The sequence below is a fragment of the Myxocyprinus asiaticus genome, chromosome 33 (assembly GCF_019703515.2).
Source record: "Myxocyprinus asiaticus isolate MX2 ecotype Aquarium Trade chromosome 33, UBuf_Myxa_2, whole genome shotgun sequence".
Lineage (NCBI taxonomy): Eukaryota > Metazoa > Chordata > Actinopteri > Cypriniformes > Catostomidae > Myxocyprinus > Myxocyprinus asiaticus.
The window spans coordinates 38,086,793-38,109,878 of NC_059376.1; the positions used below are offsets into that span (position 1 = coordinate 38,086,793).

Genomic DNA, 23,086 nt, shown 5'->3' on the forward strand with positions numbered 1-23,086 from the left:
AATGTAATATATTTTATTCTTAATGATTACTTACTATATTTATATACCATGGTATTTAATAAATGTATTCATAAAGAATGAATACACATTATCATATATATACACTGTGTGTGTGTGTGTGTGTGTGTGTGCATATATATATATATACAGTTGAAGTCAGAAGTTTACATACACTTAGGTTGAAGTCATTAAAACACATTTTTTAACCACTCCACAGATATAATATTAGCAAACTATAGTTTTGGCAATAGTTTTGTGCATAACATGAGTAATTTTTCCAACTATTGTTTACAGACAGATTGTTTCACTTTTAATTGACTATATCACAATTCAAGTGGGTCAGAAGTTTACATACACTAAGTTAACTGTGCCTTTAAGCAGCTTGGAAAATTCCAGAAAATTATGTCAAGCCTTTAGATAAGTAGCCAATCAGCTTCTGATAGGAGGTGTACTGAATTGGAGGTGTACCTGTGGGTGTATTTTAAGGGCTTCCTTCAAACTCAGTGCCTCTTTTCTTGACATCATGGGAAAATCTAAAGAAATCAGCCAAGATTTCAAAAGAATTGTGGACCTCCACAAGTCTGGTTCATCCTTGGGAGCAATTTCCAAATGCCTGAAGGTACCACGTTCATCTGTACAAACAATAGTATGCAAGTATAAACACCTATAAAGTATACTTTTATAAAAGTATAAAGGCCTATAAACCTGACTAAGTTACACCAGTTCTGTCTGGAGGAATGGGCCAAAATTCCAGCAACTTATTGTGAGAAGCTTGTGGAAGGCTACCCAAAACGTCTGACCCAAGTTAAACAATTTAAAGGCAATGCTACCAAATACTAACAAAGTGTATGTAAACTTCTGAACCACTGGGAATGTGATGAAAGAAATAAAAGCTGAAATAAATAATTCTCTCTACTATTATTCTTACATTTCACATTCTTAAAATAAAGTAGTGATCCTAACTGACCTAAGACGGGGAATGTTTTATACGATTAAATGACAGGAATTGTGAAAAACTGTATATATCTGTATATCTGAAAAACTGTATAACTATATATATATACACCGATCAACCACAACATTAAAACCACCTGCCTAATATTGTGTAGGTCCCCCTCGTGCCGCCAAAACAGCGCTAACCCGCATCTCAGAATAGCATTCTGATATGATATTCTTCTCACTACAGTTGCACAGAGCGGTTATCTGAGTTACCGTAAAGTTTGTTAGTTCGAACCAGTCTGGCCATTCTCTGTTGACCTCTCTCATCAATAAGGCATTTCCATCTGCAGAACTGACACTCACTGGATGTTTTTTGTTTTTGGCATCATTCGGAGTAAATTCTTGAGACTGTTGTGTGTGAAAATTCCAGGAGATCAACTGTTACAGAAATACTCAAACCAGCCCATCTGCACCAACAATCATCCATGCGATTATCTAATCAGCCAATTGTGTGGCAGCAGTGCAGTGCATAAAATCATGCAGATACGGGTCAGGAGCTTCAGTTAATGTTCACATCAACCATCAGAATGGGGAAAAAATTTGATCTCAGTGAACTGGACAGTGGCATGATTGTTGGTGCCAGATGGGCTGGTTTGAATGGTGCCAAAAACAAAAAAAACATCCAGTGAGCGGCAGTTCTGCCTTGTTGATGAGAGAGGTCAACGGAGAATGGCCAGACTGATTCGAACTGACAAAGTCTACTGTAACTCAGATAACCGTTCTGTACAACTGTGATGAGAAGAATATTTTGATATTTTGGAATATAGTTACCTCTTCTTCTTTTTTTTTTTTTTTTCTTGCTTTACCTTTTTTTCCCTAGTTCTCTATTTTTTTTCTCCCGCCCTCTCCGTTATCTCCTCTTCTTCCACATATGGACTTCAATGGACCCGGCACTTAGAAAGTTTGTTGATAAAATGTGTTTTGGGTTGAAACAGGCCACAGTGTGAAGCTTCCTCTGCCAGATGTCAGATGAGAGGACCTCCGGCGTCTAAACTGTGTAGTGATAGAAAGTGTGTGTCAATATTAAGGTTTCACTCGCTCACAGATCGACCAAGAGCAAGCAACCTCGCCTGCTCTTATACCACAGATAACGTGCCTCGCTTTTTATTCAAAAAAGTGAATCATCCACAAGCGAGAGCCCGTCTCTCACATTCCTCAGGCCTAACACCTCTGTCGACAGCTCTGAGGTACTTTTTGACTTTCAAATTATATAAACCACGCTGTTTACTCTCTCTGGAATTACGTTTCTTAAACCTTCCTTTCCATTCCTGTTAGACTTTCAAAGATGTTTCTGTGATCCTGCGACACAGAAGCCTGCCCTACTGAGAAAGGTTTGAATTCGATCACAAAGCTTCCAGATGGCTCAAATTTAATTATTTAGCGACAAAAAAACCAATTCGGGTCAGCCACAAATATATAGGATGGCTTGAAATGGCTTCAATATCACTGTGTGCTTTTATTAGGACCAGGAGGCAGTAAAATCACCAGCAGACTGCATTGTAAATGGTCACTCGGAAGGGGTGACTGTTTTTCTCACAGAGTTGCAGAGATGGAGGCCCTTAACAATGGGGCCAATCATTTTCTCGGCCTGCTCTACAAATCAATGTAAAAAAAAAAGCCAACAACATTTTGGTTGCCAATTTTATTGTAGCCAAGATGAAAAACCAGTATGGTGTCCATTTTTTTTATTTTTTATTTATTTTATTTTTTTTTGCTTTTAAAGGCGTACTCTCTCAAAATATATGAAAAGGTGTGGAAACAAAAGAGTAAGGCTTTTAATTCAGAGGAATTATTTCTGACCCATTAAGTGCCTTGTTACAATCATGCAGAGTTGTTCGCAGATTGTTTTAAGAGTTTCAGGAAGTTTGGGGTTCTGTGGGTCCTTGAGGTGTTGAAAATCTAGTTCTCCTACAGAGGAGACTCTGTTTATGTTTGGAATGGTACACTACCTTACTATTCTTACTGTTGGTTTAGTATATAATATCTGTAATGTGTACAGTATGCAAATTGCTTCAGAGCAATTTGCTCATTATGATCTTTCATTTCCAGTGCGATGAATGAACTAAGTAATATCAGCCACAATTTATAACATTTTCTCTGTACTTATTGTTTGATTGGATTGCCAAATGTTAAAGGGATAGTGCACCTGAAAATGAAAATTCTGTTATCATTTACTCACCCTAATGTCGTTCCAAACCTGCAAATTTCTTGCATGGAACACAAAAGATGTCATTAGGCAGAATGATAGTCTCAGTCACTATTCACTTTCATTGCATCTTTTTTCCATACAGTGAAAGTGAATGGTGACTGAGGCTAACATTCTGCCCAACATCTCCTTTTGTGTTGCAAAGAAAGTCATAAAGGTTTGGAATAGATTGGGTTTCAAAAATTAAATCCCAGTGCACTCTAGGTCCTCGTGGTAGCGTAGTGACTGGCCTCAATCCGGGTGGCGGAGGACGAATCTCAGTTGCCTCTGCGTCTGAGAACGTCAATCCGCGCATCTCATCACATGACTTGTTGAGCGCGTTACCGCAGAGACCTAGTGCGTGTGGAGGCTTCACGCTATTCACGCACAACATCCGCACAACAACAACTCAACACGTGCCCCGCCGAGAGCGAGAACCATATTATAGCAACCATGAGGAGGTTAACCCAACGTGACTCTACCCACCCTAGCAACTGGGCCAATTTGGTTGTTTAGGAGACCTGGCTGGAGTCACTCAGCACGCCCTGGATTCGAACTTGCGACTCCAGGGGTGGTGGTCAGCGTCTTTACCTGCTGAGCTACACAGGCCCCCTCAAAAATTAAATCTTAATATTTTTCAGCCAATAGACAATATTTAATGTATATCTCGATAATTACATTTTTCTTCTGAAATAGCTTAATTTATTTTTCTCTTTTAAAAAAATCAGGAACCATCATGTCATCCAAGCAGCCATTGTAGCCAAATAGATTCAAAATGTTCAATGTTTAAAGGGATAGTTCACCCAAAAATTTAATTCTCTCATTATTTACTCACCCTCATGCCATCCCAGATTGTATGACTTTTTTTCTTCAGCAGAACACAAAGATTTTTAGAAAAATATCTCAGCTCTGTTGGTACATACAATGCAAGTGAATGGTGATCAGACCTTTTGTAGCTCCAGAAATCACACAAAAAAAATATAGAAGTAATCCAAAAGACTCCAGTGGTTAAATCCATATCTTCAAAAACGATATAATAGGTGTGGGAAAGAAACAGATACAAATGTAAGTCCTTTTTTTTTTACTCTAAATCTCCACTTTCATTTTTACATCTGAAAGTGAAAGTTAAAGTGGAGATTTAGAGTAAAAAAAAGGACTTAAATATATTATTTATGAGCTCATGTGACAACACTATTTGAAGTGTTTATGATGGAATAATATCTACTGTTTCACTTAATGTTTCACATCATATACTGCACAGAATTCATGTCTCAAGCTAGCATTCCATTCTGAACATAGGCAAAGATAAGTTTAACCTATCTAAAAGTCCCTGAAAGTATCCTAAAGTAATGAATGGGGACAACTGTCCATTTTAAGACTCTTTTTAAGGCTTTTGTAATGGTCTCTGTGGCCAGTTACGAGGGGAAACCACACTGACTGGTATTCCAGAGCTGCTCAGCTTTAGAACTTGAGTGCGTGGAATGCCCGTCATGTAATTTTATATGTCTGTCTTCTCGAGCCGGCTGGGGAGAGAGAAGGACAGCCGCCTGGACAGCTTCACTCTCTCGCTAATGGCTTTGTCAGCGTTTTGGGTTTCAGGGCCGTGAAGGGCCAGGACAAGCATAATAAACAGGAAAAGTCTTAAAATTGTATCAATGTGTAATCGCTTGAGTTTTGAGATAAACCCAGTATGGGTCCTAAATGCCGATTTACATGTCTAAGCAACTGTTTTGATTAGCTTATCGAAACCAGTGATAAATCAAATCGTGAATCTTCCATTACGTTGGTCGATCGACTGTTTATGATTCGCACTTAGGCTTTTTCGCAAAGCACAAAGAAGAGCAATGAAACATTTTGAATAGATAAGCTAATGCAGCCTAAATAAATTGTAGCGTCATTATTCAAATCTGTCCGAGCAAAAGGAGCTAGCCGACGCGCTACAGGGCTCTTCTGCGTCTTGTTAACCCGAAGGGCACTCCAGCATGGCGAGTGAGCTATTAATTGTGTTTGCTCTCAAACATGGTGACATGATTATTGTTTGTACTTGCTGATTCCAAACAGTGTTTCAACACATAATGAGTATGGCGAGCTGTTGACTTAATGATGTGTGCAAGAAGGAATGTTATACCGTCGGTTGAACATGGACATTGGGAATAGGAAACCAAACCTCGAAAACTTGGGCTAGTAATTAATTTGGCTGTGACTCAAAAGCAGATGTTAGGCAAAATGTTAGTCTCAGTCACAGTTTAATTTCATTGCATCTTTTTTTTTTTTTTACAGTGAAAGTGAATGGTGACTACGGCTAATATTCTGCCTAACATCTTTTGTGTTCTGCATTAAATCACGGGTACAGTGAGGCACTTACAATGGAAATGAATGGGGCAAGTCCAAAAACATTAAAATACATTTACATTTACGCATTTGGCAGACGCTTGTATCCAAAGTGACTTACAGTGCCCTAACTACAGGGACAATCTCCCTGGAGCAACCTGGAGTTAAGTGCCATGCTCAAGGACACAGTGGTGGTGGCTGTGGGGATTGAACCAACAACCTTCCGCTTACCAGTTCAGTGCTTTAGTCCACTACGCCACCACCACTCCATAATACCCACTGTTTCAAAAGTATAGCCACAAGATGATTTTAGTGTGATTAAATTAGGGATAATGTGTTACAGCATTAAGTAGATCACAAGGTTTACCAGCGTTACGTCATCATGACAAAGAAGTTTGGATATAACTTAAAGGGACAGTTCACCCAAAAATAAAAATTCTCTCATTATTTACTCACCCTCATGATATCCCAGGTGTGTATGACTTTCTTTCTTCACCAGAACACATTTGAAGAAAAGTAGAAAAATGTCTTTGCTCAGTAGGTCCTTAAAATGCAAGTGAATGGCAATTTCCCTTTTGAAGCTCCAAAAATCAGAGACAGTAAGCATAAACGTCGTCGATATGACTCCAGCAGTTAAATTAATGTCTTCTAATGCAACACGATCAATTTTGGTGCAAAAATATAAATATTTAAGTACTTTTTTAAACTCTAAATCACGTTTACCGGTCAGCAGCGGTACACGCATGACGTAATCGCATTGGCATTTGAAACATGCAAGAACTGACACGTGTGTCACAGCCGGACAAGCAGCGCTGTTTACAAGTGAGGAGGAGGAAGACTGTACAGTAGCTTAGTTGATTTTGGTTTAGATTTGTATTTATCTATTTCTTTACTCACAGTGGTGCATTTGTGTGCTTATCCTGGATGTCTCAACTTTTATTTTCAATTTTAAAAGTCACATGTGGTGCCTGTTTCACTTTTACATTTGAAAGTGAAAGTTAAAGTGGAGATTTAGAGGAAAAAAGGACATAAATATTGTTCTGTTTCTCATCCACACCTATTATATCGCTTCTGTAGATATAGATTTAAACACTGGAGTTATATGGATTACTTTAATGTTTCCTTTTATGTGATATTTGGAGCTTCAAAGGTCTGATCACCATTCACATATGGACCTACAGAGCTGTGATATTTTTCCAAAAATCTTTGTTTGTGTTTTGCTGAAGAAAGAAAGTCATACACATCTGGGATGGCATGAGGGTGAGTAAATGATGAGAAGTTTCATTTTTGGGTGAACTACCCCTTTAAAATGATGTTCGTCTGTCATCTTGGAATTTTATTGTTTTATATTAATGAGGGACGAGTCAAAATAATTTGTGGTAAACAACATGATGCCAAAAATGCTGTTATTTGAGCTTTTAACCTTTTAAGTATTAGCAATAGTAAAAGAGATGCTTGCCTTTGCAACTCAAGGCTAAATAATATTCCTAGCAGGGATTTAGCTTCACGTTGGATCTTAAATGAAATGTGAAACGTTTGCATTTGCGCACCCCCCTCAGAACAAATACTTCATCGTAACCTGCCGAATAGACTGCACTCCCACCGACACACACACTTAAACGAGTCCCATCGTCCAAACAGGAACGGATAGAATAACAGTACCTCTGTGAGCCCGTTCAACTAAATCACCATTGCGTTAATGTAAATTTCCTTTTGAAAGTTCCTGTGTTTCAGGCTGACATACACATCAACATAGATTTGCATCAACATCCATCAGGCTACAATTTTAAAAATTCATATATTTCTTCTCGTCCTGATGCATATTTTTTTCCTGACAAAGAAATGCTGTAATTAACTTCCCTTATTGACTGAAAAAGCTTGGGCTGAAAAGACTTTAAACCTTTTATATTTCAAAGTAGAGGGGGAAGTCAGAGAGGGTTAACTCCATGGAAACACTTTTTAAATTGCACAGGAGTTCTTGGACTTTTCCCTACTATCATAAACAAGACTTCTATTTCAAACACATCACTGACAATGTGCCAGTATGTACAAAGAATGTAAGTGTTTGTGTGTGTCGCGCATGTTACCGCAAGGATATGCAAAACCAACACGCAATTTCCTGCGCAATTAATTCTCGGATAAAGTGCAGTTTCTTGTTAGCTTTGCCTCTGTCTGGATCTGGGCAGGAGAGGTTAATAAGCTTACATTGGAATTCAAAGAGTCTCCAAGGGGTTGTTTGCAAAGTTTGGGATGGTGGTGTTCTTTCTGTCTTTTTTTCGCTTGAAATGCCAACGTATTACAACAGTAGCTCATGTAGGGCTGTCACAATTATTACATAATCGCCAGACCACGATTATTTGAGAGAAACATGATCCTTGTGCACTTCAAATAGTTGCAACATTGTTGTATTATGTTTCGTATAATCGTATTATGTTTGTAATGATTACATAATTGGCTGATTGTGATTATTTGAGAATTTCAATCATTGTACACTTTAAATAGTTGCAATATTGTTATATTATCACGTATGTAATAATCACATAATTGACTGATTGTGATTATTTGAGATGAACATGATCATTTTGCACTATAAATAATTGCGACATCTTTGGATGTGATAATTTATCACATATTGGTGGATTGTAATTATTTGAGAAACTTGATCATAGTGCGCTTTAAATAGTTGCGCCATTGTTGTATTATGTATTTAGTAATTTTTTTACGTAATTGGCTGATTGTGATTATTTGAGAAAATTGTGATCATTGTACAGTACACTTCAAATTCCAATTAAATATTGCCATCCAAATATTTACTAAATATTTATGTCTCTCTTCCTGGTGCAGTAGTGTGTTATGCAAGTGCTGTAATTGAACACAATTTGGAAAATGTATATTGTGAACACAGTGCTTTGGTTTCCTTTTTTTACATTTGCGTAATAGCAATTTTTTTTGTTACTGTTTTCAAGAATAAATAAAAACTATTACTCTCTTCTTGCAAAATTATTTAAATTGATGCATGAAAGTGAATAAATTAGGATGGGAATATATTAGAATGTTACATTTTCCAATATTTAATAAAATAATAATAATAATAATAAATCTAATAAAACCATTATAGTTATTTTATGATATTTATAGTTGTATTATATTTTAATAATACTTCATTAATATTTTTTATAATAATAATACTATTTATGTCTTAAGGAAAATTACCTCATGTGGTTCGAAAGACGTGTGGCTTTCCTTTGATTTCTTACATTTATTTTTGTGTTAAATGGAATTAAGAAAATCTTATGGTTTGGGACCACTTGAGGGTGATTAACTATCCCTTTAAGTATGCCTAGTTGTTCAGTCTCTCTCTCCTCTCGGATGAGAGGTGAGTTTGCAGACGCTCCCTTGGCCTGTATCCAGCACCTGAGCAGCAGGTCTGCAGTGTTCAGAGAAGCCTGACTAGTCTGTGGCCTGTGACAGCCGTGTGAGCGCAGTAACATTCCTGTCTACACTCGTTCTGCTCAGTATGACAGTCCGTGAGATGCCTGAAACCAAATCCCCGATCCCTGCCACTGCTGCCAGCAAACGCCCCACCTGTGCACCTGCAGGGATTTACAAAATCACACCATTTTCCATGCTGCCTCCCCCTGCCCTTTTTTAAATTCATCTGTTTATTTTTGTTGATGTTAGTTGGTAAGAAAAATTAGCGATAAAGGTATGGTCTAAAATTAATGTTATCTTGTATTGTTTTACTCTTAAGTCAAGTTTAACATTTTGCAAAGTTTGCGAATGGATATAATCCTAAATCTCTGTAGATCCTAGTGCATTGCCCCATAATGTGTGTGTTTTTTGGTAACTGGACTGTCATTTACTCCATATGGATATCCGAAACCAGAAAATGGTAATTGTAAGGTTCTCCCTGGTAAAAACATTCCACCGATGGTGAACTTGTAATTTGGGCATTACAAAGGGGTGGTATACATGACTGGCTCAGAGTAATTTCTGTTTGATTGAAACTAGGCGCTGGTGAAGGGCGTTAAAGGAAGTGTAGAGAAGACTTTGTGATCATTGTACAGTACTCTTCAAATACCAATTAAATATTGCCATTCAAATATTTACTAAATATTTATGTCTCTCTTCCTGGTGCAGAAGTGCGTTATGCAAGTGCTATAACTGATGTTCATACACACACACACACACACACCCTTCACAGACTAAACGAAAGGAGTTTTTGAGTTCACCACCCAAGAAAGTTACGCAGTACAGAATAAATAAAGTATTCTGTTAGATATTTATGTAACCCTATTTTAATGCAACACAACAGAGTGTAGGTCAGGAAATGGTGTCCATTTAAAAAGCACATTTTTAGTTTTAAGTTTTCCCACATGCCACAGCTTTCCCTGTCCAAAGTGCCTTTCTGTGCACCCTGTTAGTGCAATGCATGCATTTTTCACAGCATTAAGTGCTTTGGGTCATGTGACCTCACCCTTAAAGCCATACCATGAGCATACGCTCAGCAGACCTTCTTGAGAAGTTCAAAGATCAGACCCAGGGTCAAAAATCACAGGGTACCGTAGAAAGTGCCCGCAGCTGTAGAGGAGATGGGTGTTGATGGTTTTGTTGGTTGTATTTGTTAGGTTAGAGTGAGACAAAGCAGGTGTTGATGGTGAATAGTCTGGATAAACTCTAGTCTGCCAGAGGTCTGGTCTATTTTGCAACTTATTCTGGCCAAGAACCAGCCACTTAGACGAGAAGAGAAGTCTGATTGACATGTAAAGCAATCAGTCACAGTTTTTGTTTTTTATTTGCCGTTTAGCGATGTGTTATTGGAGATAGATTATAAAACAAAAATAGACAGTAAAATAATAATAATAATAAAAAAAAAAATTAGGTAAAATTTGTCAAGACAAATATTGATGTTGGCTTGACAAAGTCTTTTTTTTAAATGGTTTTAAAAGTTTCAAGTTTATACAGGCCTTACAATGAGACGAAAAGACAAAGTCAGGCAGACAGTGCATTTCTAAGTGGTTGCTAGGGTGTTCTGGGTGGTGGCTAGGCATTGACATGTTGTTCTGGCTGGTTTTCACTTATTGCTAGGGGGTTCTAGCTTGTTGCTAGGCATTGCTATGGTTTTCTGGCTAGTTGTTAGAGTGTTAATGGATAGATGAATGGATGGACGGACAGATGGAACGATGCATGGATGGATGGATGGATGGATGGATAGATACAGACAGACAGACCTGATGGATGAATGGATGAATGATGGATGGATACATGGACAGACAGATCCAATAGATAAATAGACAGACAGACCGGATGGATGGATGTATTGATAGAAAGACAGATAGACCCAATGGATGGATGGGTGGATAGACAGACAGATACATTAGATAGCCAGACAGACAGATAGACATACCAGATGGATGGATAGATTGACAGACAGATGGATAAAAAGACAGACAGTCCCGAAGGATGGATGGACAGATAGACACAGATCGAATAGATAGATGGATGGGTGGATAAATGGATGGACAGACAGAAACAGATGAATAGACAAACAGACAGACAGACCCACCCAATGGATGGATGAATGGATGGAGGGATAGACAGACAGATCCAATAGATGGATGGATGGATGGATGGAAAAATGGATGGACATACTGATAGACAGACAGATAGATGAATAGACAGACAGACAGACATACAGACCCACCCGATGAATGGACTGATGGACTGATAGACAGACAGATCCAATAGATGGATGAATGAATGGACAGATGGACAGACAGACAAACAAATCCAGTAGGTAAATAGATATATCGATGGATTGACAGACGGTTAGACAGAAAGACAGAACCAGTAGATGGACAGACAGACAGACTGAAGAAATAAAAATGTAAACAATGTGGCAGTCCCTGAGTGCGAGTGAACAGAAAACACACAGAAAAATAGTGTTACATTTGTAGGAAGTCTTAAGTACAGTAAATAAATGTAGACTACGTAGAATGTAGAAATGTAGAAAATAAACAAAACAAAATACAGTTCTGCTTGTGGAAATCTAGTCTAGTCTGTCTTGCAAATAATTGATATCACTTATTTTGTAAATGGTCTGTAGGCGTGCCTCTGAGGCTGACAGTAGGCTAAACTGTTGCTTAGGCCCATCTTTGCGCAAAGTTTGATCTGAAGAAACAGGATTAGAACTCTAATTGAATTACAAGCCCTTTGTTGAGTTCCTGGGGTGCAAAGCCTTTGTCTCCTCCACTCTCCTAAGAGAATACATTTGCAGCTTGAGAATTCTGACCTCATTTTTCAGACACTCAAGGGCTTTTTTCATTACTGGGGTGCTCATGTAAAATAGATCTGCTTCGACGGAATAGGAGACCTCTTTAAAGCTAGGCTGAACCTGAAGAGCTTGAAGAACCTGAGATGGGGCAGATGTAATGTAAAAGCAACAGCGTAATATCCCCTCATGCCTCTCTTGACACGGGAGGGCAAAATATATCTCATTTACCTTTGTAATCTCCTTTCGCTACGGGGTGTGGGGAGCTGCCAATGGTAATAGTCTACGACAGTTCTCGGGAAGCACCAATATTCAGTGGTAGTGGCGTTCACTACAAGATGGAGAAGCTTAAAGGTTTAGTTCATACAGATGTGAAAAATATACTCACTCTTATGCCGTTTCAAACCAGTATGATTTTCTGTCTTCTGTGGGACACAGAAGGAGAGCTACTCTTTTTGTGTGTGTGTGTGTGTGTGTGTGTGTGTGTGTGTGTTTTATTTGTTATTGTGAACATTGTGATGAACAGACCAAAATTTAATTAGATTTTCGCTGAAATCTTCCTTTGTATCGTAACTCTTAATTGCACTTGTGCGTATTTAAAATGGCAAAAATGTTTACACTTTTAAAAGTCTGGACAGTTGAATTGCTTGCTGTGTGTGTCATGAGATAATAAGTGTTTGTAAAGTAAGAAAATGATAGTAAGAGTTTGTAGAAGAATGTTCCATGTTCAGTGCAAGTTAAAGGAATATTCAGGGTTCAATACAAGTTAAGCTCAATCGACAGCATTTGAGGCATAATATTGATTACCACAAAAATTAATTTTGATTCACTTGCCCTTCCTTTACAAAAAGCAAAAATCTTGGTTGCAGTGAGGCACTTACAATGGAAGCAAATTTTTGAAAGTTAAAATACTCACTGTTTCAAAAGTATAGCCACAAGACATAAACAACATACATGTGAACATGATTTTAGTGTGATAAAAATACTTACTAAAATGTTCTGTGTAAAGTTATAGCTAATTTTACAACTTTGTTGCCATGACGATGTAATGTCAATAAACCCTAAACCACTAAAATGACTATAAAATATGATTTAAACAACTTTACAGCTTAAATACATGAGTTTTGACAGAAGAATAAATGTAAGTGTTTTTATAAAATTATGAGCTTCACATTTCTGCTTTTAAACCCTCCAAAAATTGGCCCCATTCACTTCCATTGTAAGTGCTTCATTGTAGCCTCGATTTTTGCCTTTTTTTTTTTTTTTTTTAATAAAGAAAAGGACGTACAAGTCGAAATTAATTTTTGTGGTTATTAACATTATGCCACAAATGCTGCCGATTTAGTTGAACTTGTACTGAACCCGGAACATTCCTTTAAGCTTGATCTGTTGCATTTGTGGCATAATGTTGATTACCTCAAAAAAAATATTTTCTACTCGTCCCTCATTTATTTAAACCATTCAAAACACAGTTACAGTAAGGTATTTACAATGGAAATGAATGAGGCCAGTCCATAAACATTACAATAAACACTGTTTCAAAAGTATAGCCACAAGACATAAACAATACATGTTAACGTGATTTTAGTTGATAAAATCGTTCGCTAACCTTTTCTGTGTACAGTTATATCCAATATTTCAACTTTGTTGTCATGATGACGTAATACTAGTAAACCCTGTTATCTGATGAACACTGTGATGCTGGCAAATGCCTAATTTTATCACACTAAAATCATGTTATGTTAATGTCTTAGGGCAGTACTTTAGAAATATTGTGTAATTTAATGTTTATGTAAGTGCCTCAATGTAACTATATATATATATATATATATATATATATATATATATATATATATATATATATATATATATATATATATACAGCATTCTGAGATGATATTCTTCTCACCACAGTTGTACAGAACGGTTATCTGAGTTACTGTAGACTTTATCAGTTTGAACCAGTCTGGCCATTCTCTGTTGACCTCTCTCATCAACAAATCATCTCCATCCGCAGAACTGCCGCTCACTGTAGGTTTTTTTTGTTTTTGGCACCATTCTGAGTAAATTCTAGAGACTGTTGTGTGTGAAAATCCCAGGAGATCAACAGTTACAGAAATACTCAAACCAGCTCATCTGGCACCAACTATCATGCCACGGTCCAAATCTTTGAGATCAATTTTTTTTTTTCACTATTCTGATGGTTTATGTGAACATTAACTGAAGCTCCTGACCCGTATCTGCATGATTTTATGCACTGCTGCCACAGAGTTGTCTGATTAGATAATCGCATGCATGATTGTTGGTGCCAGATGGGCTGTTTTGAGTATTTCTGTAACTGTTGATCTCCTGGGATTTTCACACACAACAGTCTCAAGAATTGACTCAGAATGGTGCCAAAAACAAAAAACATCCAGTCAGGGGAAGTTCTGCAGATGGAAACGCCTTATTGATGAGAGAGGCCAATGGAGAATGGCCAGACTGGTTTGAATTGACAAAGTCTACAGTAACTCAGATAAGCACTCTGTACAATTGTGGTGAGAAGAATATCATCTCAGAATGCTATTCTGAGATGCGGGTTGGCACTGTTTTGGCGGCACAAGGGGGACCTACACAATATTAGGCAGGTGGTTTTAATTGTGTGTGTGTGTGTGTGTGTATATATGTGTATATATATATATATATATATAATATATATATATATATGTGTATATGTATATATGTGTGTGTGTATATATATATATATATATGTATGTATTTGTGTATATATATATATATATATATATATATATATATATATATATATGTATGTATTCGTGTATATAAATGAGGGATGATAAAAAATTATTTTTGTGGTAATCAACATTATGCCTCAAATGCTGTCAGTTTTTGCACCCAGAATATTCCTTTAATGCCCAATGTAAGACATCATAAAACATAATTGGATGTGAATCAGCGTTTGCCATTGACTGTAATACAGTCAGTGGTGGAAGTTTTTAAAAATGTATTTTAGAGGTATAATAATTGTGTAGATGAAATATATATGAAGTTTATCCTCTGCTGTCATGTCTTTGATTCCTTGCTCTAATCCAATATTATAATATCTAAAAAATCTAGAACAAGGTGAATTGAAATTGTGATTTTTGGTACATTTGCTCAGTAGAATAACATGACTTTGTGCATTTGCTTAAGCCAATAAAATCTTAAGCCCTGCTGTGAGGTTAGTTAAAACCAAATTGTAAGATGACCACATGTTTACAGTTTGTGCCATTTTCAGATGATGTTTACCAAGTTTTTCAGTTGCTTAATTTATTTCATTTGTTATATTGTGACAGTGTAGTATCATATCTAACTGTTAATATATGGCCATCTTTTAACACCTACGCTGAAATACTGCCCTTTACGAGCATAAATCTTTAGGTGGGATTGTCATGTGGTTGTATGTTGTCATTACAAAGTGATTGAGTTTTCAGAATGTCCTCTTCTGTTTTATACCCACAAAATCCAATTTGATCCCTCAATCTATCACTCCTCTCACACTCTGCTGTGTCTGTCACTCTTTTCTCGCTCTATTTTCCCACTCTCCCACTATGATCTGAGAGATAAATTAACCTCTCCTGGGTCCCTCCCCCTTGTATGTCAGAGGTGTTAGTCAACAGCTCGTCTCTCTCACCTTCTATGTGTCTCATTCATTCATACACACGTTGGTTGTTGTCGCTAGTGTTCAGTGGAAAGAAAAAGAGTTTTCTTTTTATAGTCGATGTTTTGTTTATTGTGAGAGGTGTGTGTGTCAGACTGGAGAGAAAATATGATGCACTAAATATTCTCTTTGAATGTTTCATATATGAATTTTTTGTTCTAAATAGATTTTTCAAAGCTTTTTAAGGTTTGAATAAAAAAAAAATCACAAGGTATGTTGTGGTTAAAAATTTGATAATGTTTTGTTAGAAATTATTATTATTATTATTATTATTTATTTATTTATTTATTTTTACAAAATGTTCTGGTCATTTTTACTTCAAAATCAAGTGAAACATTTAGCATGAAGAATATGAAGCCTATTTAAGGCATTTAAAAAATTTTTTTTTTTACATATACTTTATATGTACTAATAATATATATATATATATATATATATATATATATATATATATATATATATATATATATATATATGTATTCTTTTTCTTGGTTTTAAAAAATGAAAAGGGAAAAAAGTAGATTTTTGCATTTTTATTTCGTGAACTATACTAGCTCAGCTGAACATTTCATTTACTTTTCATTTACCATTTTGTGTAATTTTTGTTTTGTTTTTTTAATACTAATAATTAGCTTATTATTGTTCAATATGAACAGTAAAGGCTGAGCTCATTGTAGAAATAATCTAGTTGTTGGAAGATGAAGCTAGTGGAATGGAAAGTACTTCTTTTTCTTTCATCCTTTCTTTCTTTTTGTACAGTAGTTTAGAAGAGGCAGAGAAAAAGACATAAAATGAACCCAGCTCCACTTAATAGCATTTTTCAGCCGGTCCTTGAAGCCGAGCTCTTATGAGGGCTTCCAATCGATAAGAAACAAGCTCCCAAATGAGCAAAAATGATCCCCTATCTTCCATTTTCTCCTGCTGAAGTAATTTCCCCATTCTCTTTGTCCCCTCCGTGATCGATGAGGTAAAAATTGGGCTCAAACCCTTCAGTCCATGCGCTAGAACTCCACAGCAGGTTAATTAATAGATGGATAGGCATGCACCGCCACCCTGGCATCATTTGAGTGGCGGAGATATGGGGGGGGGGGTGGGTGGGTAATATTTATCTAAATTTCAATAACCCTCATCTGAGCCGTTTGATGTTGTCACGAGGTCAGCTCTCGGCAGGCTGAGCGAACATTCTGCATTTCAAACACTTGAGCGTGCCGTGAGGACATCCCCGCCTAGAAAACAGAGTACACATCTTCAGCGTGCCCTCCTGAAAGCCTTTTAAGTTCATCACTGATCTTTTTTTTTTCACCATTTTTTTAAAAAGTGCAGCTGATTATAGGGCAGCACTCACCCTGTCAGAGTGCTGCTGGGATGTTTTTAGAGGCTATGCTCCCCATGGATTGAGAGATTGGACTGTTAGATTTTAGTGTTATTTTGGCTGACGGAGACTAGTACAATCAATACTACAGCTGTCCATTTCTTCATTCCTTGAAAAGTTCGCCTCTCGCCATTTCTGCCCGTGCATTAGTGTCGCTTGCCACATGAATAGCTCAATTAGATAAAAAGTGTTTTGAAAAGGGGCCTGGGTAGCTCAGTGGTAAAGACGCTTGCTACCACCCCTGGAGTTCGCTAGTTTGAATCTCAGGGCATGCTGAGTGACTCCAGCCGGGTCTCCTAAGCAACCAAATTGGCCCGGTTGCTAGGGAGGGTAGAGTCACATGGGGTAACCTCCTCATGATTGCTATAATATGATTCGCTCTCGGTGGGGTGTGTGGTGAGTTGTGCGTGGATGCGGCGGTGGATGGCATGAAGCCTCCACACGCGCTATATCTCCACAGTAACGCGCTCAACAAGCCATGTGGTAAGATGCACGAGTTGACTGTCTCGGACGTGGAGGGAGTTGAGATTCGTCCTCCGCCACCTGGATTGAGGCGAGTCACTACGCCACCACGAGGACTTAGAGCACATTGGGAATTGGGCATTCCAAATTGGGAGAAAAAGGGGAGAAAAAAAGAATGTTTTAAAATGTTAGGTTCATTATTACTCTTATTGTGAATGCATATTGCACAATTTCTATTTTCAAATGTTGTGATTTTTTTTTTTTTTTTTTTAAGGCCCAAATTTAGTGTAATGCGTGTTCATTTAAAGGTGATGTGTGTACTTTTTTCGACGTTAAAATACTTTCACTGGTCTAGCTGAGTGTTTCGTGCTGTAGATTCAAAAGAACTGGCTCATATGAGTCATTCATTCAAGAATCGGACTACAGTGGTCGTGATGTGTTTCATGCTATAGATTTAATACAATCTGCTCATATAAGTCATTCGTTAGGGAATCAGACTACACTGGTCACACTGTTTCATGTTATAGATTCAAAAGAACCGGCTCATACTATGAGTCATTCATTCGGAAAAATGACTACATTGGTCATGCTGTGCGTTTTGCACTACAGATTTAGAGAGGGGCAGTACTGCCACTGAGCGCAGCAGGAAACACTGTCAGAGTATTTTGGTACAGTGTTATGTAAGCATAGGCAGAAAAATGCACATTCAAAAACCGTTAACAGAGCCGGAAGTCATGAAAATCATACGGCTCTGGTGTATATTTTGTATTTAAATAGACAGAATAAAAATTGGTTCTCTGTTCCCAACCCTAACCACCACGTTTGTTTTTTCCAAAGATAGATTGTACAGATAAATATCCTTTCTCAATTGTGTTGCATCATCTTAAGGCTCAAGTAAGCATAAAAAATGAATTCAAATTCCCAGTTTATTATATAGATGCAGCATCTGGATTTGTTTGTGGGATTGACATGAAATACCCTCTAACTGTTTGATGTTGTCACACATGGTCCTTCGAGTTTGACCAGTGCTGCTCCCCCCCATAAACACGAAACAGTTGCGAACCACTGGGACTATTGTCTCTGCTTTCTGTCAGACTGTCAGCATATTTTAAGTCGACTGTGCCAAGGGAGTGAGCAACCCATAATATATAAACATCCTGAATCATGTGTCATTTTATGGTCCAAATTGAAAAAAGGGGCAGATGAATGCCTTTGAGCATTGCGCCGCATCTTGTATTGGAGCACTGCATTTTTAGACACTGTGCCAGGTTAAACAGAATGTCTCTTAAAGCCCATCTTGTGATACATGTGTTCCGTTGAATTCGTTGCGTTACATCTAACTACTTTAGTGTAAGAAACCATACGGTCTAAGCGACCTGTTAGGTTTTTAAAAAATCATTAACCATTTCAAAATTTAGTGTGAACATTATATCAAATTATGTGCAACTGTTCCTCAGTTGCGGCATCACAACCAAACAATTTTGGCACAGTATTTGAATTTTCAGCTCTGTCAATATCACAACAGAATGTTATCAAGCAAAAAACATAATCTGAGATGTGGTGGAAATCATGGGCGGCGCTAGGGCTGGGCTACCGAGGCTGAACCTCCTGAGATCTGAGCGTGACTACTGTATGCATTTTCCATTTCCCTTTTTGATTATCTAGTAGCACCTAATAATCATGCCGAAAAAGGTTTCTAGAGCAAATAATTTTCCTTAAAATTCATGTCCACATATGTGGACAGCAGGACTACTGTTAGTAAGTTGTAAAAATGTTAATACCAACAAGCTATAGAAAATCTTTTATATAGAAAAGCTTTTTTTTAATCAAATTGTTTATGTTTACAGGAGTGTTGGTTATTCATGTTTTTGAGATGTTTCAGACAATACAGCTGATTTTCTGTAAAGCTGCTTTGGAACAATGTGTATTGGGAAAAGCACAAATTAAAAACTATACAAATAAGAATTATTTGACTTGATTTGACTTACGTTACAATGTTTTATGTTTTATTTTTTACTTTGGCAATAAAATCTCAATGTTCTCTCTTTGCACTGTCAAACAAACAAGTGATAGCCAGTGCTAAAGCATTTTACCATTCAGAAATTTGCATAATTAATTCTGATTCAAAGTAATGGCCAGCATCATCCAATCACTGCCAACCATGCTATAATAAAATCATACATCATAAATTTAGAATCTACAAAACATGTTGAGTGGTCCAAACATCATCTGTATCCTGAAACTGAACTTTTGGTCGGATGTTAGGAATGAATGCACTTGGCTGCATAGGAAAGCTATAGGATGCTCCCTTGCTCCCTATTTAGTGAAGGACTAAATCTTCAGTGTGCTGCCTGTCTGCGCTGGTCTCGGAACAGTTCGAAATGCACCTTATTTTCTCCATATACTCTATATATAACCTCTGAAAGTAAAATTTTTCACCTTTTGGATGAACCCATTGATTCTCAATGTGATAGTGCACAATAAATATAGGATTTCTATGGGAAAATAGCACTAAAGTACACATTAGTGTACACTGTGTTTAGCAGCATGGTGTTTTGTGATAAATCACTCAAATTAAAAAAATGGTATATCGGATGAAACTATAGACTCTAATCTTTTGACTCAAACAGGTTTCAGTGTAAAAGCATAATTATGTTTCTTATCAGGTGTAATTAGGTTGACATTTCTCTCAAAGACAAACTCCGCTGTGATCGGCACCATGTTGTTTTGTCACGTGACTCTGAGTCAGCCCAGAGTGTTCTGAAATGAGATCAGTTGGTTTAAATGAATTTTAATTATGCATTTCGTATGGCGAAGCTAAAACACAATGTCCACGCATGTGGACACAGGTTCGCATGAGGATATATTTGCACAGTGTTTCCCCTATATGCATTCAGGAGCGGTGCTGCCGGAGACCCGACATGATACCTCTTCTAGCGGAAAGTCTTTTACTCTGATAACTTCTTTGGCAAAGGTAGTAGGGCTCCAGTCTGTGACTGAACGGTCACATCTTGCAATAATATTTCCACACCGGTGCGACTACAGAGTTTGCCAACTCTCGTTGATTATGCACGATGCGTCTGTTTTCTGTTTCGTATGAGAAAAAAAGGTAACGTAACCGTGCTATCCACTACCCGGATCAAATATCAGCCAGCTCAATGAACAGAGCAGTGCCAGCGCAGAGTAGTCTCACCCACGCAGCGCAAATTATTATAAACAGCGCTGCGAGAAGCCTGGCGCAATATGTGAAACTCGTTTGAATTTGGTTGTGGAAAAACCCTATGAAAACTCTTAGTGCCTCTTGCCTTGGTAATTTAACAAGTTTAAAACCATGATTAACGGCACACCATTATAAAAAACTCTGACCAGAACATGCATTTGGCAGATGCTTTTATCCAAAGCGACTTACAGTGCACTTATTACAGGGACAATCCCCCCGGAGCAACCTGGAGTTAAGTGCCTTGCTCAAGGACACAATGGTGATGGCTGTGGGGATTGGACCAGAAACCTTCTGATGACCAGTTATGTGCTTTAGCCCACTACGCCACCACCACTCCACATAGATTGTAAATTAGAACATAAATTAGAAGGCTGTCCAGTCCACACAACACCACCCTAACAAAATTGCACCTTGGATTTACTATAGTATCACTTACTGTGTTAACAATGGTATTTTGGCAGATGTGCAATGTGTTATATTCATACTAAATGTTTTTATATTATTTATATAGTCCTGTTAAATAATTAATTTCTGTTACAATTATGTCAGCTTCAAAAAGTTTCTATTTTGTTTTTATAGTTTCTAAATGTAAAGTTTATGTCATTTCATAACAAAAATGCCATAGTTTGTTTTGTTGAAGTTACTTACTACCGTAGTAATGAGCCATGTTTGGTTTTACCAGTGACTACCTGTAATCTAGTTACAAATATCACTTAAAACTATGGACACTAATGGAGGAACAATGGCAACTTTTCATAATTATTATGGACCAAGCAATCCATTTTTCTTCGGTGTAAAATCTGTTCTAGAATCTGATCTTTGTTTGTAGGAAAAAGTAACTTGCTTTGTTTGCCTTCAGAAATTCAAAGAGAGGACTGTACTTAATCATTATGATCGCATGTAGAATATTTCAATTTAGCCCTATATAAATGAGGTAGGCCTATATATAAATAAACTTTTTTTTTTTTTTTTTTTTTACAGATGTTACTGTTGCATCAAGTGTCACTATTTTTATTAGTTTCTATCATTAATTATTATTATTATATTTTTTTAATTAAGGACACATTATTTTTTATTTTTCCACTGTTGCTACCAAATCGGGTGCTGGTGCCACCATCTGTAGAAGTTGGTGGCAACTCGTATGTAGTCTGGAGCCCTGTGGTGACATGTATGTTCTGTTAGATAGGTTTACATTTTCTGTTGGTGTTTATGCTTAATAAAAATATTGAAAGTGATTTTCTGAGCGCTTCAAGTGTCAAAAGCTCCCACTAAATAATAAACACACATGACATGGCAAACATGAATAATCCATCTAAAATGATTCTAAGGTCATTTGAAGCTATTACTCCAGCGAGGTGCATAAATACGGGTCCGGCCTTGCAGGCTCGTGGACGCGCGCACAGCAGCACCACTGCTGAAAAAAAAAATCCTTGGGGAAACACTGTATATAAATTTATGATGCACAAAACGTGCCACCCAAATATGAACGGATTCCAGTTTGGTCTTGTTTGTTTCTACTCAAACCGATGGCCTGTCTCCTTATTTTACATATCAATTGATCTATTAAAAGAACCATGGAATATTACATTGGCAGTGCTGGTAGGGTTATAGAATTGTGAAGCTCAAATTTCCCCACATCCTGACAGGCTTGTATAACCTCAGTGAAAAGAGGCACAACACATATTGTTTACAGCTAAGCACCCTGCAATCTTATTTTGTATATTGATCAGATTTCCACAAATAGGGAGGCACCGCAAATGCCGGCGGTCAGTGTTAAAACATTCCGTTTAAAACGATGCAAAGTGATGGACTCTGTAGCCGGAGGCTGCAAAATGCGACACTGCAGCTGGTGGCTCATGAATTGATGAAGTGCAGACAGAGTCCGTCATGTTTTGAGCCCTTCTGTTCTTCTGCCCGTGGAGACGTGGGTTTTGACTTGGTATGTGACACCCAATATGGCAGCCTTCGACTAATTGATGCCACCTTGTCAGCCGTAATTACTGCAAATGCTGCAATGAGGAGGCAGCTAATTAACAGACTAACAATGTTTGTCACTTCAAACCGACCCAGATATTTAGGAGACAGCCCAAGTCCGCTGCCAGTGCATCTGCTTGGATATTTTTTTGTTTTTTTTGCCTTTATCTACTTTTGCTTCATTTTCTCATCATTTTGATCGCTCTGCCGCTCACAAATGGCATTTCTTACCTTTTCTGAGGGAATTTAGTTTACTTACACCCTCATTTGAATCTCCCATCACATTTCCATCAGAACTGATTAGGACATGGGCGCTAGCTGATTGTTTTGCAGATGCCGTGAGCCGGTAGTGAAATAGGTGAGCTTTAAATGCGGTTGTCAGGCACTCTGTGTTTTTTCCTCAGCCGTCACTTCAAAGACGTTTTGATTTTGACACATTTAGAACTCGAGTTTTGAGTTTTTACCCGGCATGCTCAACTACTCTAATTATCAGTGTGAGGAAACTGAGTTGTCCCTAATGATGAAGCAGTGGGAGTTCGAGCGCGCGAGCGCGAGCGTGTGTGTGTGTGTGT

The 23,086-nt window shown here is 37.5% G+C and overlaps 1 protein-coding gene across 1 annotated transcript in view; it reads left to right on the forward strand.

Annotated features, from left to right (window-relative positions):
- The window catches only part of LOC127423915 (plexin A3-like), a 228,008-nt gene that overhangs the window by 77,645 nt on the left and 127,277 nt on the right, over nucleotides 1-23,086 (forward strand). The window lies entirely within an intron of this gene.